Raw genomic sequence first — 19,897 nt, 5'->3', positions numbered from 1 at the left:
GAAATTACACGATACCGGTGCTCGATCGTTACTTAACTGAAGATTTTTTTTCATTCCTCATGGTAGTTGATCAAGGTGTGGTCTTTGATAGTATTTTAATTTCAATTTGCTTGAAAGCCGGCTGTTTTAAGTAGTTCAAGTAAACGATAGTCATCGAATGACAATTTCATCTATAAATTCTTCTCGAATCACTGAGATTTTGAGTCAAAGTCGTTATCCAGGGTACAACGTTTAATTAATCTCTTCATCGTGCTGACTCGAAAATTAACCCACATACGTCTGTCAGCAGTCAGCATACCACCCAAGCGAACAGGCAGATGCATCTTTCGTTAATTAACGAGGTTCGTCGAGAAACCGCGCGCATAAATAATACGGCTGATTATCTTTAATCACCGATTCGTTTATGTTAATTCGATTCAGTCAGACATGGTGAAGTTTGTAAAATTATGAATTATTCTCTGTTTGACTTCGCCGTCTCATTTTCCTACAAATGGAACTGAGAGATCGTGTCTACATCACGACGGTAATTTATCACGATTATCGATGATATTGCTTCATCGTCGACGGGTATCGATGAATTATCGACTTCTGTTTCTACGTTTATCATCGAACACCTACTACACGAGACACCTCCCTCGATGAAAGTCTCCCACAGCAGTGACATTTATGTCAGTATAAACATTCAATCTTTCAGGTAAGCGCATCAAGAATCGTTCGGTTCTGTAGAAAGCATCAATTATCCTCTGATCGTCCAAGTCGAACCATCCTATATACGGTCAATACTGAAATACCTGGTTATTTAGGCCTTCTGTGCCATTCGTGGCAGTGATTTCTCCTTTCTCCGACGTGACTAAATGTTTGCTTAAAGAATTGATTGTTTCATTCCGAATTGACGAGGTGTTGATTGATGATGGTTTCTCTCGTCATTATCGTATACAATTTTTCTACCGCTCGCACAGCACGGAATCTAACAGGAGGAAAAAAAAGTCAGGAAATCTCAAGAATCAACGTGCTGGCAATCTCAGCTTGAAATCAAAGTCGAAACGTGCTCGTGCACCAAGTTACGAGAAGAAAAGAGAACCGTGAAATGTCTTCGATGTAACTCAATACGCGCCTCGTGTTTTCCAGGATAAACAAGCTCATCTGTTGTAAAAACTGTGATTCGTATGCAAAAACGCTCTAGACGATTCTTGCTGGAGAGACATCTTGGTCCAATGGTCCAGGGACACCCACGTACCAGCAGGCGGCGTATATCTCCATACCGGGCAACGTAAATCATCCGCGTGATGAATGCGAGATCTATCTCGTCGCGTTTTCCCTATAAATTTCAGGGGCGCGATGCGCAAGTCAGACAACGCGTGGCCGACCCTCTGCTGTGACCAGGTGGGCGTGAATGCTGGAATTCAACGGTAATGGATATGAATATTGCCTTCAAGAGCTTCCAGCATGATACTCCAGGTCCTGTACCGAGAAGATGACGTCCGGTGAATTCGTGTTTCAACTTTCAGTACATTTTATTTTTCTTCGATCGTTGGATTTAAATATTGTATAACCGGGAAGGGAACGCATATACTGTATCGTAATTAAAGAAATAAAATGCTCAGTCGAGACAAGAACATCGTAATTATTGTTCCCGAAACTCCGTACGTCAGCAAGCTTTCGTTTCTTTATTTTCTCTCCATGCAGTTTCGTATATGGAACGACAGGGGCCACCTTTCCAGCGAGCCACGCCAAGAGGAAGAAGAAGAAGACGCGTGTCTCACGCTTCCGTGCCGAAAACGTTCGTGCACGTCCACGCCAATTAATGGCTTTCGTCTTTTGATTGACGTCCACCGACCACGTTCACCTGTTACACGCCAGGTTTCACGGTAATCACCGATCCACCAGTTTTGTGACCCTTCAATTCCAGGGATAATATACGTCCGCGTTCGCCGGCGAATACTTGCTGGCTTTTATGATCGTCGAAGAGCTGTCGCGATCAATTTCGAGGGATGAATTCATCGTTCCTCTAGAGAGGCCAATTTCATTTGAATTTAACGTTGCTTTATCATTATAGAAACGGGAATGTATTTGCCAAACGGTAGTGGAAGCTCTTTATCAGCAGCACCCTGGCTCGCAACTTTATTGCTCCTTTTAACGCTGGTATTGTCCAAGAGAAAGACAAGAACCAGCTCGAGAAAGCGACCGACGTTTAGTGAATAATTTTATCTGATAACCGGTTGATTTGCAAGCGTCTAAACCTCGAACAAGTCCATCGCGAATAATCTTATACCGGTGCGGCAGCAAGGATTTTCTTTTCAAACTGGCCTACCATCGACGACCGATTGTCTTCTCTTTGCAGACCGTTCAAATGTCGCGATTGAAATGATCGTGGCCGTTATTGGTTCGTTTAGAAAACACGGTACCGCAGAGTCGATGTTGTTAAACGGAGTGTCAGGAACACACCCACGTAATCCAAGTTACGGACACGCAAGGTTGCCGATGGATAGATTTCGCATAAATTAATTTCAGAACCATCGTGACCTCTGGTCGCGGTTCACCGCAGAACAGAACTCGAGTTAAACGCGATAGATCTCCGCGGGATTCGCATTCCTCGATACGTTTTCCGCGCTTTTACTTGAAAAGCCTTGTTACAGGCTTGGCGATCTTATCTAGCCGCGATCCGTGTTGCGTTTATACAGATCGTTCACCCTCGATACCTTGCCGCGTTCGATTTTATTATCAATCGAGCGCAACGTTTCTGCTCTATGCGTTGTGTTTAATCATCGAAATTAATTAAGTTGACACGATATATCTGTCACTTTGTTTATGGACCGTATATAAATTCTTCGTTTCAGATACATTAAGAATCGGAAGCCTAAAGGGTTAATCCTTGTTCGCGATGTCAATCGTTAAAAGGTTAGGCATTTTCACAATCGGTTTCACGAGGAAACGTAACGAGAAACGAATTGCGAAAGGTTACGGTGGCGCCTGGATACTCTGGTCGCGATCGATAGATCTCCGCGCGCAGAACATAGAGATTTGCCGGTGAAAAAAAAAAAAAAATCCTCCGAGAGAATTCCGCACGTTCGACTACACCCTCTCGCGGTGTCTCGCGAGAAAGGATTCTTTCCTGTTGCTCGAACGTGCACGAGCCGCCGCTATCGGCGCTTTAACGATGCAGATAAATCCAGACATCGATGTGGTAACCGATAAAAGATCGTCTGGAAAATCGTTCGACCGACTCGGCTCGACGTTCGTTTGTTGCACCCCGACGAGTCGTTGTGAACGGTGCACAATGCATGATTGCGCATAGTATGCAACGAACATGCGGTTGCACGCGCTTACACGTGTTTCCGTTTTCATTTCGAATGCCAACGCGTGCATTAGCAATCGATAACTATCGCTGTTTCCATCGAATATTATCCAACTACTCGGACGATCGACCGAGGAAAGTTTTACAAAATTTCTACGATACCAATTAAAGCAAAATTCTCAACGCTTCGCGCAGCCTAGATTCGCGTATATAATCGGTGATTAATTGAAACGGTTCGAATACTTTAGCGAATCGGTGTAAATGGAAAGCCCGTTCCGTCATGGGAACCGAACAAAGCGATCCCATCTCACGTGTGCATGATTTTAGACGAACCAGGAAGACCTGGTTCGGGTTCGAAGGTCTCGACGTGAGAATCGGAACGGTTGATCGAGCCACGCCACGAAGACGAGGCGGCTTCTATCACTCGGCACTCGGCAGGAATACATCAAAGGACACGGGTGGAGGTGCTCTTTGATCGAGCAGAAACCTAGTCGTTGCCGAGCTCGAGCTAGTGGAACATCCGATCGACCGGGGATGTCGTCGAACCGGAGTTCGTCTCTCGATTTCCGGGAGGAGACTTGCGTGGCGGGTCAACGATAGCGTGCAACTTATTTTACCGGTACAGTTAGAGATAGGGAAGATGGACGAGCCGGTGGACGAGAGAACAAGGTGTTCACTGTTGATTCCTCGATTCGCATTCCACCGAAAGGGGTGCGATAGAAAGAAAATTCTTATAGAAACAACTACGTTATTCACGATGCCATGATAAATCGCGTTTTTTTATCTCTCGTACAATGTACGATTCGAGATATAGATCAATAGATTTGCGGACAGATAGATAGATGTATACTCTAATTAATTTAACGGACGCTTTCGTACAGTTGCGAAGAAATGCTCGACGCTCTGTTACTTTTTCACTTTCTCTTTGTACATTCTTCTTCGACCCGTGGGCGCTTTCTCCTCGAACGAACAAAGTTGAACGTTGCGTGGTCAGAATTGCAATTAATTATAAGTTGTCGCCTGGACCACCCGTTATAAGATAAATTACTTCTACCCAATGATGATAAGAAAAAGAATTCTTCTGTACCTCTAATTGTAAGTACCCGTGTCGTTTTTCGACTGAAGCGTCGTTAAAGTCTCTGGCAAAGCGGATCGACGATAATCGCGAGCAGTCAACGTGAGAGCACGACCTTCGCGAAAATTAAGAATTCATAACTGACCGAGCAGAACGAACAGCATTACAGAGTTGGCTGGCAAGAAACGATGGCGAAGCAGCGGAAGAACGAGTCGGCCGACTGGTGCTAGCCCCGCATGTTACATAGATACACTTTTTAGATAGAATCCTGTTCTGGGAGGTGGACGGTGGGTACGCGAGTGCGTGAGAACTGGGCCGGCAAAGAGAAGACGCGCGACAACGTTTATCGTCAACCCGTTAGAAGAAATAAAGAATCATAGCGGGCGTAAATAAGTAGAGGTACGCGTGAATCAGCTCGCGCGGTGCGTGCCAATCCGTTGGAGAGAAAAAGCGGAAGCGTAACATTATCGCGGCTGAACGCGGCGAGGAACGCACGATTGCGATACCTAGGACTAATCGTAACGCGATTAGCGACGCGGTTGGTTACCACGTGGACCGATTGCAATATATCTTTTGCAAAAAAACAGTTTGCCAGCTGTTGCAAGCGGTCGTCGAATCGATTCGCGTCAATTCCGGTTTCCTCGCTAGATTTGAATTAAAATATTGATCGAAATCTGGAAAGGGTTAATTCCTCGTCACCGGAGTATCGAAAACAAGGCGAAAAGACACGCGTTACGTTCAAAGACCTGTTTACCTGCGGTTGCTGATTTAAGGTTAGCGTTTCCTTCGTTTCGTCGAGTCCTTAAAAATCCCACCGGATATATTAATATCTCGTCGAGATTGCATTGCCGCGTGAGAAACAGGTGAAGGAAGAGAAGGAGCGCTGCTAAGGAGACTGGTCGAAGCAGAAGGCGAACCCAGCGGACGCTGGATTTCACCCTTTTCTTTCTTTCCGTTACGGTTTTCTTTTTTCTCTTCTCTAGCGTGCAGTAGCTCTAGGAGGGGACGTTCGAATCCGTATTACATAAGGTATCGGTCGGCCGGATGCATTGTGCTCGCGAAACTACCAGCTGAATTACGACAGCTGAACGATTACAAGAACGTCGTTACTCCTTAGGCGAGGACCAACGTCACTCTGTTCGCAACCACGCGATTCGATGTCTTCGAAAAATCTTCCTGCGAACAAGAAATCACTTTCGAACTGGCAATCCATAGGATCGTTTTCTTGCCACCGTGGAAGAGTACGTGATCGGCACCGAATCGACGTGATCGTGTTTTGAAACGACAGCTCCTTTCCATCTTTTTTATCTCGTCATTGCTTCTCGCTAATTGCTTTTATTTCTTTCGGATATAGTCGAATAAATATCTTGAAAAATAGAGACTGCGACTATTGACGTAATTGAAACGAAGATTACAGGATGGTCGAGCATGAAGCGTGTACGAGATTAAGGAAGCGTTAAGTCTGCCGGTTGGCAAAGTTGGATGCTGCCAAGCCACGACTTGACACCGGTGACCCCCCGCTGTTTCACGATACATGAAGAGGTCACCGAAGAACGTCGAGATCGCTACTTGAACGATCGTAGCAGCCGTTAAGTAGGCGTCACGAACGATCCCGACGGATTAATCGCGGAAAGTGTGAAGCGATTGGAGCTTATCCGGCAGCAAGCCGTTGCTAATTCGCAATTCTACACAGCCGTAACAGCCATCTTTCCGATCTCACTGTAGCCTCGATCCGTGATCCATCTCTTTGTTCCTCTTTAGATTTCATTATTTTTCCTTGTTAGGGCGAACTGTAAATTTTTACCTCTACCGACTTTAAATATGATACAAACGTAAGAGAGTCGGTTCATCGAGACTGGAGAATTAATGATAACGATTTGTCAATGGTCGCTTATTCGGCAGGAAGATTACAGGTCTCGCGTTGGCTCGATTAATCGATCGAGCCCGTTGCAGCTTGGAAAATGAAGTGCGAAACCACGATCGAGTTCGAACGGTAGAAAGCAGCGAACCGCGGCAAATCCGTGTTTGTGCAACAACATCAACGCGGTTGGTTGTTAGGGATCGAAAGTGCATCCCCGGGCTTCGATCAAAGCACCGATGTGTAATCGAAGCCGATCCTCGCTCTTTCTACCCCGTAATTTTCATAATACCGAAAGCCACGCGTTTAATGGCCGGCTAATACGCGCTCTTGTCTTCGGCTAAGCGAGGATTCCCCGGTTGCACGGTAATTTTCAATGAAACAGACCCCAGTTTGTTGTAAATCTATCATTTCAACCGTTGAACGTCGTTGCAAAAGTGTGACGACTAATGTTACGTATTCGTAAGCTTGATACCTAGCTTTTTACCCTTGCATTCTTTCTTCCATTTTTAGCCACCGCATTATATTCTACTTAAAATCACAGAAGTAATCATTTTGTCGAAGCTTTCTGATAATATAGTAATGTATTCAGTTTTTGCTCGAAATTATATCGTGTTCCCTACTCGTTAGAGAATGTGACATTTAATTATCTAACATTGCACCAAAGATAAAAAAGAGTCTATTGCATGGTATTTAAATACACGAAGGTGATGAAATCTCTAGTACGCCTCCGTCGAGAAGAAAATTATATTATCTCTGGTCATATTGTAAGCATCAATTTTGATGTTGTATTCTGTTTAGAATAAACGATAGATCGTAATCGTCGAGTAAAGGTAATTTTTGATGGAAGAATCAAAGAGAACGTAAGGATTCCGGTGAAATTCGGTGAACCGAAACCGAAACGTACGGACCGCGACTGATTTGTGGGGCGTTACGCGCCTTCTCGCCGCCGCGCCACACCGCCTTCACCTGGAAGAGTGGACATCCTTGAAGACCTCCTCTCGCTCCCTTTCTTTTTCTCCTTTTTCCCAACGACGTGTCAATTATCTCGCGCCGCCGGACTCTCGTGGTTCGAGCTAATTTGCGATCGAATTAATTCTCAACGTTCGAATCGCAGCGTGTCCGGTTCGCGGGCTCGCGTTCATCGATAGCAGGAAGAATTAAAACGAGTTAGCCGACCGTCCGTGTGTCACCGTTTCATTATCTCCATCATGTATTATTAATTATGTCGCTTGTAGTGTGTGCATAACGACACCCTGTACCTGGCGCAACTCCTAAACACCAGCTTTAGAATCATTTTCAATCGGGACATTAAACATTTTTCAACCGATAGATCGATAATTTATGTAGTTAAACGTGTTACCGAGCAGAAAGAGAGATTGAGGATTTCGTAAGAGCGGAATAATTTCGTGCGTGTCGAACTGAAGAGGTCGATAAGTTGATCGGGACGAGGAAAAGAAAAATATTTTCTTCTTACGGTTTCACCGTCGATTCTCGGTTAGTCATCGTTGTCTCGCGTTCGCCACTGATTGTCCCGTGATTTTTTCTTTTTTTTTTTTTTTTTTAACGAGCATTTTCACCGACGCGGTTCCTTTGCTTCTGGTCTCGATCGGGTCTCGCGAGACGTCGAGTCACGAAGCTTGGAACGTCGAGAGTCCAGTGACGTCGTTGACCTCGTTACTTTTCATTTCGAGTTCCTCTCCACCGTGTTTTTCTGCCGCCTTTTGTGCAATCGTAACGAGATCAACTGTCTCTGTTGTAACGCATACATTATTATCCACACGCGAAGACGAATTTTATTCCGACCGACAAATGTTTTTGGCACCGGAAAGGTTAAAGATCGAGTCACGTTCGTTTAATCGCTAACGAGACAAACAACTCAACGGAGCGATCCTTCATTAAAAAATAAATCGAAATTATGGAATAAATTTCGTTGATACGACGTGTCATTACACTGATTGCCATCGGTAGAGAATCACTGCCCGTACAGACGCGATTGACACAGCTTTAAAGTCATTATCGTGAAAAATTACGCGTCGGTACCAGCAAAATTTATTCCACGATTTCAATTTATTTTTTAACCAGAAATCACACCGCGTCTGCTTGTACCACATTATCCGGCGCACCCTGTTTAAAAATCATCCGAATGCTTTGATGATGCGTTCAGATACACCTGCTCGTTAATCGCGCCACGGCTCTGATTAATTTCTCTTCCTTTTCGCTTCCTCTCAGTTTCACTGTTCAAGAAAAAACGGCACCCGTCTGTTTCTTCTTCCTGGAGGAGGAGCCGTCCAACATTCTTAATAGAAAGTCTAAGAATCGTTGTTCTGTCTATCAAACAACATTAAAAGATGAGAAGCTAATAGCTTCCTTAGATACGAAACGTGTCGGACATGTAAGAAAAGGATGAAATAGCGATACCTTTAGGATCGAATCTGAAAGCGAAAGAGTTGGATGCGTGGCATCGCGCTTCTCAAGGAGACATCAATGCCTGGAGGGAAAGGACGGTCAGCTCGTAAATCATTCGCTCGATCCGGCTACTTTTCTTTAGGCACCATGGTCGTTTAATTGGTCAGCGACTGTCAGTATTGGGCATCGATTATTGATTTCGCGATAAGAATCAGAGTGTACGAGATTATTTGGAGAAACGGATCGTACGTGGCGTTAATAACAATTATGTTTGTACGTTGTATCACAGGTACGTTAATCTTTATATATCGAAATCTGGGTCACTTTAAAGTTGTACGACAAGGTATTCGTTCACCTTACGATGTACAGAGTACGTATACTCTTAAAAAAAAAATTAGCGTTAAAAATATCGATTGCTGATTCAATTTGGAAAATGAAAAATCCACGAATATCGTGTAATGTCTGAAAGAAATTTCCGATCCAGAATAAGGATGGAAAATTGCAAGCCTCTTTCCTTGACGGTTTCTCGATACGCTCACCGATCGGCGCCATAGATCCTTTTTCTATCGCGAACATTGGTCCTGCAGCTAGGACTGGACGACTGTTCCTTTCGAGAAAACCTGCAACGCCCTCGTACGTGCGCTTATGCCAAGGAGAGAACGAACGCGATAAGCGTCGACAAGGCACGATGCAATTACCGATACACGGCCGGCTGCGCGGACACCGAGCTACGTTTTTCCAACTATCTCGATCATAATCGATCGGCTTATCGATCCTTCCTCCCCGCCAGCCGTTTCTTTTGTCGGTGGAGCGCTTATGAAATCTAACCGATACGCAATGCGATCCGATCCGATCGGGGGAAAAAAATTATGATCGCCACGGCGCCGGGTGGGGTCTGGCCTTTGTTCCGGATTCCATCGCGAGGTGATCGCTCGTTCTCCGTTTATATACGAATTAGATGGAAACGAGGTATGAAATTGTAAATTATGAAATAGCAAGGAACGATACGAAAGAACGAATCGGCTCGACGCGTTAGTTTCTAGGACTTTATCCTATTCCACAGAGACCGGAAAGCCGTTCTTTGATACGATTACGCGAGGATAGTGTCGCGTGCAAAGGTCGTGGCACAGCAGCTCGAAGCTTTCGTAATCGTGGCGATCTGAGCACCGGTGGAACGACCGCGTGTCTCTATCAACAGGAGAATTTACACGCGCTACCTCTCTTTCGCCGTTCTTATCGTCCAACTTGCGCTGACCGTTCGCTTTTCGCAACTGTCCGCCAGATTAATCTGCAACCGTGGCGAAACCGTAATTCTGCAAGAACATAGAAAAAACAAGTTCGATACATCGAGCAATAACGAATTAGATAATAGATGAAATTTTCCATTCTAACAAACTGATCATCATGGATGAAAACAAAGTCGTCTAATCGAACGTCCCACCGACCAGGAAACGAAACGATTCTGAACGTGTTTACGAACGTTATGAATATTGATGGCACTCGTTTAGCCGTCGATGAAGAATGGCCTGCGGTTAGTAGAGCGCCCACGCGAATCTTCCATCATCCTCGATCTTCTTCTGACAACTACTATAGGAAACAAGCATTGGTAGCCTTATCGTACGGTTCATCCGGCTTCTTACGGATGCCACGTGAGCCCTCCAGGGCTAGAAGCAAAGAAACACGATGTCGTGTTGAAATAATTAACCCTGGGACAACGAATCGCCGAGATGCCGCTACTTCGAGTAAGCTTCCCTCTTAGCTGTTTTATATTCAAATAATATTTCAGATGAAAAATGAAACGAGGATGGGTGCCCACCTTCTCAACGTCGCTATCCATAAATTAACCATCGACCCATTGGGCGTTTTTTTCACGAGGACGTCGTTTCTCGAGCGTCCTCGGTCCAGAATTAATCGAGCCCGTAACCTTGCGAATATATTTATACGTAGGAAAGAAAAAGAAAAAAAAAAAAAAACAGGAAAGAGTTCGACGAACATGATGAAAAAAGCAAGGAGGATATCGTTCAGGGTCTTCGACGGTCGCGTACGTCGACTGGATAAAGTAAATGGACCTGTCTCGCGACGAGTTCGAGGATGTCTCGAGCGGAAGGCACCGAGCTTAATGCAATTTTCTCTGTTGTCGATCGATAAACGAGACCACGGGCGTTGTTCGATACCGAACCACCAAGAGGATCATCGGTGTTGTTCACAAGGCTGGGTTGGAATTTGAATCACCTTGCCTGCGGCGGAAGTAGACCTTGCTGTACCGTCTTCTGTCCTCCCTGCCCAGCCTTTCGAAGCCTCGACCGAATGATTCGCGTTGACCTCTCGCGATACGTTTCTCGGATGCTTCAAATTCTTGTCCTTTCACCTGGCTTGTTTTGTAACGTCGCTACAACAAGCCTGTCGACGATTTGGTAAGCTCAATTTGTCCGGCAAACACAGGTTTAACCCTTTCCACTATGATTCGATATCAAATCTTCAAGCGAATTCCATGAAACGTAACCAGTTCGTATAAATTAATTTTCCTCTCTGCCATGAATTTTATCAACGCGTAATTACAAGCTCGAGGAGTTTCAATATCTTTAATAATCCTCGTTGTAATGTACCACGGTAGATACGAATATTTCCAGTGTGCCGATCGACGTGTTAAAAGTACATTTATTTTACTTAGGCTTCAACAAAAACGCACTACATTCTTTTGAAATGAAATTACTACCTATCGGTACATTCATCAAACAGTTTTACCATCGCAATCCAACGACGATTACGAAACGTACAAGGTACCTACATAAGAGCGCTAAAGAGTTAAGAAGAACGTACACCGTGAATTCCTACGTCGGGTGGAGAGAGGTGTAATTTCACCAGCGAAAAACAATTCACGATTTTCGTGAGACCGATAGTCGTCGATTGCGACACGATCGCGATCGAAAAAACGACGCTTCGTTAGCCCGAAATTCGGGCGTAAATCTCGGGAATGCAACGAGTCGTCCTTGCGAGAACGGATCCCTTCGATCGACGATATATCTTTTCAACGATACCCCCTTCAGCCTTCTCTTTTACTGTACGAACGAATTAAAGCGTCTCTGTCGTTTAAGGTAGAAATCGCGTCTGTAAATTTGATCCATGGGTCAAATAGAAACTGACCAGTCTATACGTTACAACAGCCAGGGGAAAAAAGGCGTCAGCTCGTATGGATCGTTTTATAAAAAGCTGTAGACTGTCGAAGCGATTTCAAATATATCCATGCTAAATTCAAGCCGAGGTCCGTGGAATGATGTAACGAAAAACATTGAGTCGGGATAACAGCGTGCAAAATTACGGGGAAAAAAGAAGCCGGAACGGAGAAACTTGGTTGGGTCCGTGACACGCGTAAAATCCGGGTTGACTGCGTGCAACGACGCGGCGTACAGCTCGCCGTATCTGCAAGTCAGCCAAGTAACAATGAAGCAGCTGGAAGCCCGTTTGATTTGTTGCAATATTTGTAAACACACTGGAAAGGCGGTCGTAGCTGTTAACAGAGCGGTGTTTCGTGGTAACACCGTGCTACGTGCACCGTGAGATCGATCCGTCGATCTTGTACGATCGATTCGGCCAAGGTCGATCGTGATCTGCACCCGTGAAATATTATCCCATTGTGCCGAATCTTTTTTCTTTTTTCTCCCCCGTTCGATCTGCCTTTGGCGCCTCTCTCGCATCTCGGCATCATTGACACGCGCTCGAGCTGTGGGCGCGTGCAACCATCGACAGAAGAAATGAGAATTGCGTAACCTGCGCAGTTTTCACCGCAATGGTTCTCACGAAGTCGTTGGTTAATTAGCAATTCGAGGATAATGAAGAGAAGTGTAACCCGGGAACAACAAGTGCCACGTACGGTCGATTAATTAATTTTGCAATAGGATTGATTTCAACCAGCCGAAGGATAATGTTTGGTACGAGTGGTTCAAGATTGCAGTGCCTTTTGTTTTATAAGAAGAAACGTCCGTTTTCAGGATTTCTCTAATTACCACGGTGAGAAATCTTGTGGCTCTGTACGAGATTCGTCCAGAATCCGTCGATTAGACTTTCCGCTTCCTGCTTGCAAATTAGCGGTCTACGAAAGCGGCGCGGCGCGGCGCGTATGCACGCGAGTTGTCAACCGTCCCGATGCAGATATGCAGGTAAAGTTGGTGCAGGGGTGTGCGAGATAGGTACGTGCACGGCGTGCGGCTCGGTTTGACATCCGCTATACGTTCACTATTGCACAAGCAATAGATACCTCCTTGCACCGGTATCGCTGTCTCGTGCAGAGCGAAATTCTTCGTTGTACGGGCACTGCACACGCCTTGGTACACACCCTCGCGAGTAGGTGAACACCAGGCCCCGACTCCGACTCTCTTCTCGATCTCTTCGTCTCCGTCCTGCTCGCTCGCCGCTGCACGCTCGAGATGGAGAACGAGACAGATTTCATTTTTTTCTTTTTCTTCCCTGCCTTCACTCGCGAGAGAAGTTCAGCGACGTGTGCTGCACGAGGTTCTGGCACGAAGGTACCAGGATTTATGCAGCCGGCAGGGATTTATTTCTGCCACGAAATTGCACTTCGAACTTTCGATATCGGAAATCGCACGTGATGAAAGCTGCACGCACCACGGTGAAACGTCTCGGTTCGATTGCTTCCTAGCTTTTTGCTCTTCTCCGAAGAGAAGATAGACCATTTCGATACGGAAGTGTAACTGGATGCAACAGGAATTTTGTAAGAAATTAGTTGCATGCTGATTGCACTTCAACTCTTCCCCCCCTCCCCCTCGATGTGATAGTTTTCAAGCTTTAACACTTCGATAATTGCACGCGCACCTGCAAACTCGAAATAGTAGAATAAATCTTCCATAAAAGGTAGCGCATCGTTTCCCGTACAACTCCATAACTCGACCACTTAACATTTCTCCTCCTTTTGACGCGTGAAAAGATGGATAAGCTTGGATTCTCTCCTCGGGAGACGAGTTTCACGGCTGACCCTGATGTTTCGAGGCTCGCTAACGAGCATAATCAAGCGGAAGATATGCCAACTAATTTCTCCAAGTGTCTCGCGTCTTCATTTTCTAATGACAGGTCCATTATGAGACGGAGGTCGAAAATGTACACGATTCAGAACTGTATTATATCCATTAAACGAGAACGGTACGTCAACGTCAATCGTAATCGAGCCAGACCGCTATACTTTAATTCGTGTCAATTCAGTTTCTGGAACGACAAACGAAATCAATTGCGAAATCGTAACGAGCGACTTACTCTGTCGATTCGCTTTCATTAGGACCGATAGGACGTGTTATTACCACGTCGTATACGCTGCTAATTTTGTCCCCCATTCAATTAGGTCTCTGCAATTAGTTTGATATCTGAAAAGTATCGAAGTGACGGTAGTGTCATTTTGCTGGCACGACATCGTGAAATGCAATCTCTAAAACACCATAGGATCGTTGGAATTCTGAATTCAAGTGGTGTACACTCACTTTTAACTCTCACTGTTTATTTAAGAAGAAGAAATTTAAGAAATTACTCGGTGAACCTGATCGTAGCAGGTTGTCAAGTGGACCGAGAGTGTTCATCAATTTTTTTTACCAAGGTTACAGCAGTGAATTTCCTCGGGATCGTCAAAAGTGAAATCCAAGAACGCGAAACGAAAGCGATCTTTCTTCTCGTAAAACACTTCACCGCTTTGCTCGTTACCTTTTTGCGAGACGCCCGCTTTTGATACACGCGTTGCCCCGGCAATTATCCGAAACGCGAATCAACCGTTTATCCACGTGGTTAATTACATGCAACCGAGTCAGTCGTTCGTTTCCCGCGAAATCTGCCGTCTGTTTTACGACACTTTCTTTTGTACCGTGTTGTTTCCTTTCCGACTTCCTGCCTCATGAACCGATGAACATACACGTTTCTTTTAATTGTTTTATATTTCATAACTCGTTCGGTTTGCGACTAGATCGACGACACCACAAATCACCGTGCCCTATTCCATGAATAAAGGCAACGATCTTTAACGCGAATTTACATAAAGTGTAACGAATGTTCGCCGCGGTAGGTACGGTACTGTGTAACGCGATACACACTGTACATTGTAAGGAAATCAGATATTTAACACACGAGGAAGGAAAGGATAAGAGGGCCGATGTGCTACGTCGTCACACCCATATATCGATCGACCACGATCCAAGAATTTGCGGGATCTATCGATAGAACGGTTCTCGAAATCTATGCGCGTATCGTCTTATCTCTGTAGCCTCGATTTGAAACCGATCCGGGGGAAATGAAATTTATATTCCCATTCTTGCTCGAACCGCTCCTCGTTGTTCCAGCGTATTACACTATTCACCTTGATCGTGCCAGTTGCATAACTCCAACCACCATTTCGTTTCCCGGAAGAACGAAATCGACGCTATGCTCTTTCAACCCCTTCGACACTGCGTCGTTTAGATTATAATCTTTCGAGATTATTATTTTCTGACATTTCGAGCTGCCTTGTTGAAAAATTTGTGTACTTAATAAGCACGATCAACCGAGAAGACCGCACCCCCGTGACATTGACCACCCAATTTTTTTTCAATTTGATCGTTCGTTACCTGTTTATCTGAACGGTTAGATCTTCGTTCCGATCGTGATCGTTCCATATGCGGAGCCGCGAGTCGCGTTCGTGATCTTCGTTTCTGTGTTATTGCCCAATTATCCGTTTACACGGTCGCTTTAACGATCCGATACTAATCATTCCTCTATAACAGATTCGATCGGTTCTTTCTCGGCTCCCAGATGCTGGACGAGCATCTCGGCCGAGATTTCGCGCGGGAGTCGAGATTCTTTACCATCGGCCAGCCTCTATTATTTCGCTTTCTATCACTTTCACTGGTGTCGATCGAACGCAGCAACGAGACGATCATTAAAATCGTATCAGCGAGGTTTGCGTGCGGATCACTCTGGCCCCACCCTTATAATTAACCGCGTTGCGACATTTTCACACCTGATGGAGAGTTATTAATCATTTGTGAAGAAATCGATGCTGTACTATTGAATTTTTCTTCTCTTTTTTTTTTTTTTTTTTTTTTTTTTTTTATCAACGTACACCGTGTAATAATGTCATTGGTAGCGAAAGGGTTAACCGAATGATCTATTGCAGGAGAAAACATTCGAGTGTTCTGCGGTGAAGTAATGTCGTGATTTTACAGAGGGATAATAGTCAAATCTTGCTGATTTCGATAAGTCGATAATGGACAGAGAGGGCAGAGGCGTGTCGGTGGGTGTAATAGTGTGGCGAACTCGAGGCCCGATTTACAAGAGCCGCGATGCAAGGGAGTGTAACGGCTTCAAGGACGATCGTACGTACAGCCAGACTCTCCCAGGAAACTGCTAACCGATATCCGCGAGGACACAACCGCGTACATCTGGTTCTCTCGGCTTGGCTTAGGTAGCACTCACAGCTTGGCTCGGTTGCATCGGCAAAAACCAGTTGGCTGGCTACGCGACCGAGTAGCGATGGCCATTCGATACGATTTCTCGCCGCCGCCTTCCGAACCAATCGGTTCGTGATGCACTTTCAACCGTTTTCCAAACCATTTCCAATGTTCACTAATCTTCGGAATATCGGTTAATTAGAATATTTCAGAATTGAATAAAAATAAAAGAAAAACCGAAAGTTCGACATTGAAAATTATTTCGAAGCGTCTCATTCCCATTCCTACATGAAGTCTGATTAAAAGGGAGAGGCAAGAAAGACACTCGAGGTAGCGGACACTCCGAGGAAGAAGAGGGATGAGGGATAAACCGCGTTCCTGACCTAAAAAGCGTCTTCCTTTTTCTTCAGCTTGTCGGTGCGAGGACTCGTTCCACGAATTGCGTGAAATTACGTGAGATGAATATATATGTGTTTACACCGGTGTTGACGTTCCTCTCGTAATAAATGTCTGTTCCTCGCAATTTATTTGATCTCCTTCCAGCGTGATATAACATCATTGTTACATCAAATAGAAATAGAATCTCTGCTCGAAATCTGAAGACATCGAGATTCGAGGAATCGAAATTGTACAAAGTTTTCACTCGTGGCAAGGACTTTATTATTATAGTTGCACCATCAGCCCTGAGCACCGCTGCGTCGTGACTTTTTGCCATTTTAGAAATCGGCCATAAGGTCGGTCGACCTGGTGACTGGTGATTTCGAACGGAAGGATTTCCTCGATTCTACTTAAAATCACTACCGAAACGATCTATCGAATATCCCTCGATCCCATTTGCTTACTAATGAATTCATACGATAATTAATAAATAACCCATTAACGTCAACGGTGAACAGAGCAGAAATTAGCCGGCAGAAAATTGATACCCACGGTCTCATCCTCGATCGAGAACGTCTTAAATTATCCACCGGGGTATCGATAAGTGGCACGCTTTTTAATTACGCCTCCTTAAATCGAGCATCCAGCTCGTGTACCGAGTGAATTCGATCGACACCTCCATCATGTTTGCCCTCGGTCCGAGCTGTCAAAACATCCTTCGTGGTGTCGCGGTTCCTTAATGTCCCGTTAACGATCACGTAAATCACCACCGAACGCCAGGGAAACTAATGACCCTGGATGCAGGTACGATTCACGCGAAACGCTTGGTCAATAATTTTCGCACGACTTCGAGCGATTAATTTCTGACCGAATCGAATGCACCGTTAACCAGCTTCGCGTTGGCCAATTGTTTCTCGATCGAAGAAACGATCGTGTGCGGAGGAACGAGAGCCGTGCCGGTCGTTCGATAGCGATCTGAGGGCAGAACGGAAGAGGAAGAGAAAAAATTGCGGGGAAGAAATCATCCGAAAGATCCTCCTGTTCAACGGCACATAACGACTCAATATCCCGGTAAACGCAATTAAAACGTGCTACGAGATGACAGGTAGACTGGTTAGTTTGATTTACTGAATCGCTCGACGTAGGTGTAGGTTCGAATATCAAATTAGGGAGAAGGGAAGTTGTCGGACAGTCGGATAGCTCAATTGCAAGGCAAACGATCCTTCATCGGACCAATGTAATTTCACGGAACGAGCATTGATTCTTCTTTTTTTCCCCCCAGCACGAGACACGAAGATCTTGGGTGATTCATCGTTGCTGAAGGGCTCGATAAATCGTCGCGGTTCAGCCGATACTTTCTTCGAGGAGACGTCTAATTTAACCGGACCCGTTATATGCGAGACACGAGTGCTCGATATACGGTTATTTCTTATTTACATGCCTTCTTATTTATTTACCTATGCTAACTGTGCCTGTGCAAGAGAATTTCTTTAAAACACCCTGTACGATTAACCAGCCACCAGATGGAAGAGGAGAACGTAACGGATAACGCGCAAACCCGATTCCGTAGAACGATTAAAGAAAAATGTAGTTACGCAAATTGGAACAACAATAATGGAATGGTTCGCTGTGACCAACGAACTAAGGAACGAAGGCTACTTTTTCCTCGGCATTTTCTTGCAGCCGAAGAGGGATTTTCGAAGCGGTTCTTGCCACTTCGAACGAGAAACAGAGAGAAAGAGAGCGTCCTTCGTATCACGGTCGTTGTTGCTCGAGATCCTCGAGCTTGAAAACTTCTATCTTTTTATCAGACTTCTTCCAGTTGATCCAGCCGATCCTTGTATCGAGCGAATGCTCCAAGAGATGTACTTCTTTAACGACTATGTCTACATGAAACGTAAACCGCTTGTCGTCTCAGAGAAACATCTTATCGGCCTGTCGATGCTTCCTGACACCGAGCATACCTCTAATAATTACATCGAATAATTGACCAGTCAGGTTAATTAATAAACATGGTACACGGTTGAGTACGAGGGTCGATAGGCCGGTTGCAATAAATAAAGTCGCTTCTATTCTTGCTTTCTCATTTGATATTCTTCAGTCGTCTCGATTCGAAAACTTTGATTTTCTAATGAACGAACAAACGGAAGATATTAATTTATCAACGTTCACAGTTTTTAAAACAATTTCTTTGGTATCCTTGAGTTTCACTCAACTGTGTCAGGAACAAGAAATTAATTATAAAAAGTGTACCTACACGGTTGTGGATCAAGCCACAACAGGACATAGATTTCTTCCGAAAGAAATGTGAATGTAAGTAAAGAAATGTAGGAAAAATAGTTGTATCTCAGCAGAAGGTTATCACTGATATCAACATAAATCTCATGCTCGTTTCATTCAGGTTCCTTACAATCATGAAGGGATTAATTATACCAGCCAAATGAGGATCGTAATCATTGAAACGACGATCGTAAACACAGCCAGTTATCATGGACTCGATAAGTAACATGGTGTACTAGTAGAAGAAGAAGAAGAAGAAGAGGAAGGAAGAGAGCAAAGTCGGCTGATACCGTTCGAGGGACATCGGACTCCTACGCGCGACACAACGCAGAGTAAAGGAAGGAAGAGAAAAGGAGACGGCCAGGATCGATGTAAGGATCGAACAGGAATATATATCGACGCCAATAAAGGATCGATAACGGCATAAATCGAGATATACGGATGGGTACACGGGCGGTACTTGTACGCGGAGGATCCGACACGAGCGGCCGCTTATTACGAGAACGAAGAGCAGTCCGTTGCTCGCACAGGGTCGTTTCATGGGTGGTCCGTCTGTATGCTAATCCGCGTCCTTGCGCGCGTCATTGCGGGAAATTGAACCCGGTGAAAATTTCCAGTAGATCCATCTACGTAAACGCGCACTCGATACGATCTCTGTCCTCCCGTAAAACATTCAGCCCGGCTACCGATCAATCGTAATTTGGCTAATTTGTTCTCTTAAAAATCACGAAGGACGCGGTAATGTTTTAATTAATTTTCGTCCGGATTACCATGTAGGCGTTCCCGTTGAGTTACGATCAATAATTACAGGCCGTGTGTCTCCGTATCTCGAGGCGTCTCGATGAAATCGAACAAGTAAATGTTAAGTTGCTTGGAATATCAGCTTCGTAATTGTCGATGGTGTTTCAACGAATTGTCTGCGTTTTTCGTAAGACACGTCCTCGAAAAGAGCACTTTTCGACTCCTTCTCGTGAAATGAAACTCATTTAAAAAACGAGCTGCCTGATTTGTGATTACATTATTTTATATTCCAAGTGAACGTGTATTTTTTTTCAACCCGTACCGAAACGTTTGCCATAAACTTTCAATTTCACGCGACAGTGAAGCAGTTTGAGTTGACGCTTCGATAAACGGTCGAATATCGAAGCGGAACGTGTACGGCGTGTAGGATAGCTAGGCGGATT

General features: G+C 44.8%; 1 protein-coding gene across 2 annotated transcripts in view; it reads right to left on the bottom strand.

Annotated features, from left to right (window-relative positions):
* LOC117607967 (uncharacterized) overlaps nt 1-18,527 on the bottom strand; it is a 69,180-nt gene extending 50,653 nt beyond the window's left edge. The window contains exons 1-2 of one of the 2 annotated variants that reach the window (XM_034332303.2): nt 792-18,527; nt 38-720 (exon numbers count right to left, since the gene is read on the bottom strand). The gene's annotated coding sequence lies outside the window, so the exon portion shown is untranslated. Of the gene's footprint in view, nt 1-37 lie in introns of both variants that reach the window. The other variant, XM_034332302.2, reaches the window with a different exon arrangement.
* Between the last annotated feature and the right edge of the window lie 1,370 nt (nt 18,528-19,897).

The sequence above is a fragment of the Osmia lignaria genome, chromosome 3 (genome assembly GCF_051020975.1).
Source record: "Osmia lignaria lignaria isolate PbOS001 chromosome 3, iyOsmLign1, whole genome shotgun sequence".
NCBI lineage: Eukaryota > Metazoa > Arthropoda > Insecta > Hymenoptera > Megachilidae > Osmia > Osmia lignaria.
This window is presented reverse-complemented; position numbering and strand designations above follow the sequence as displayed.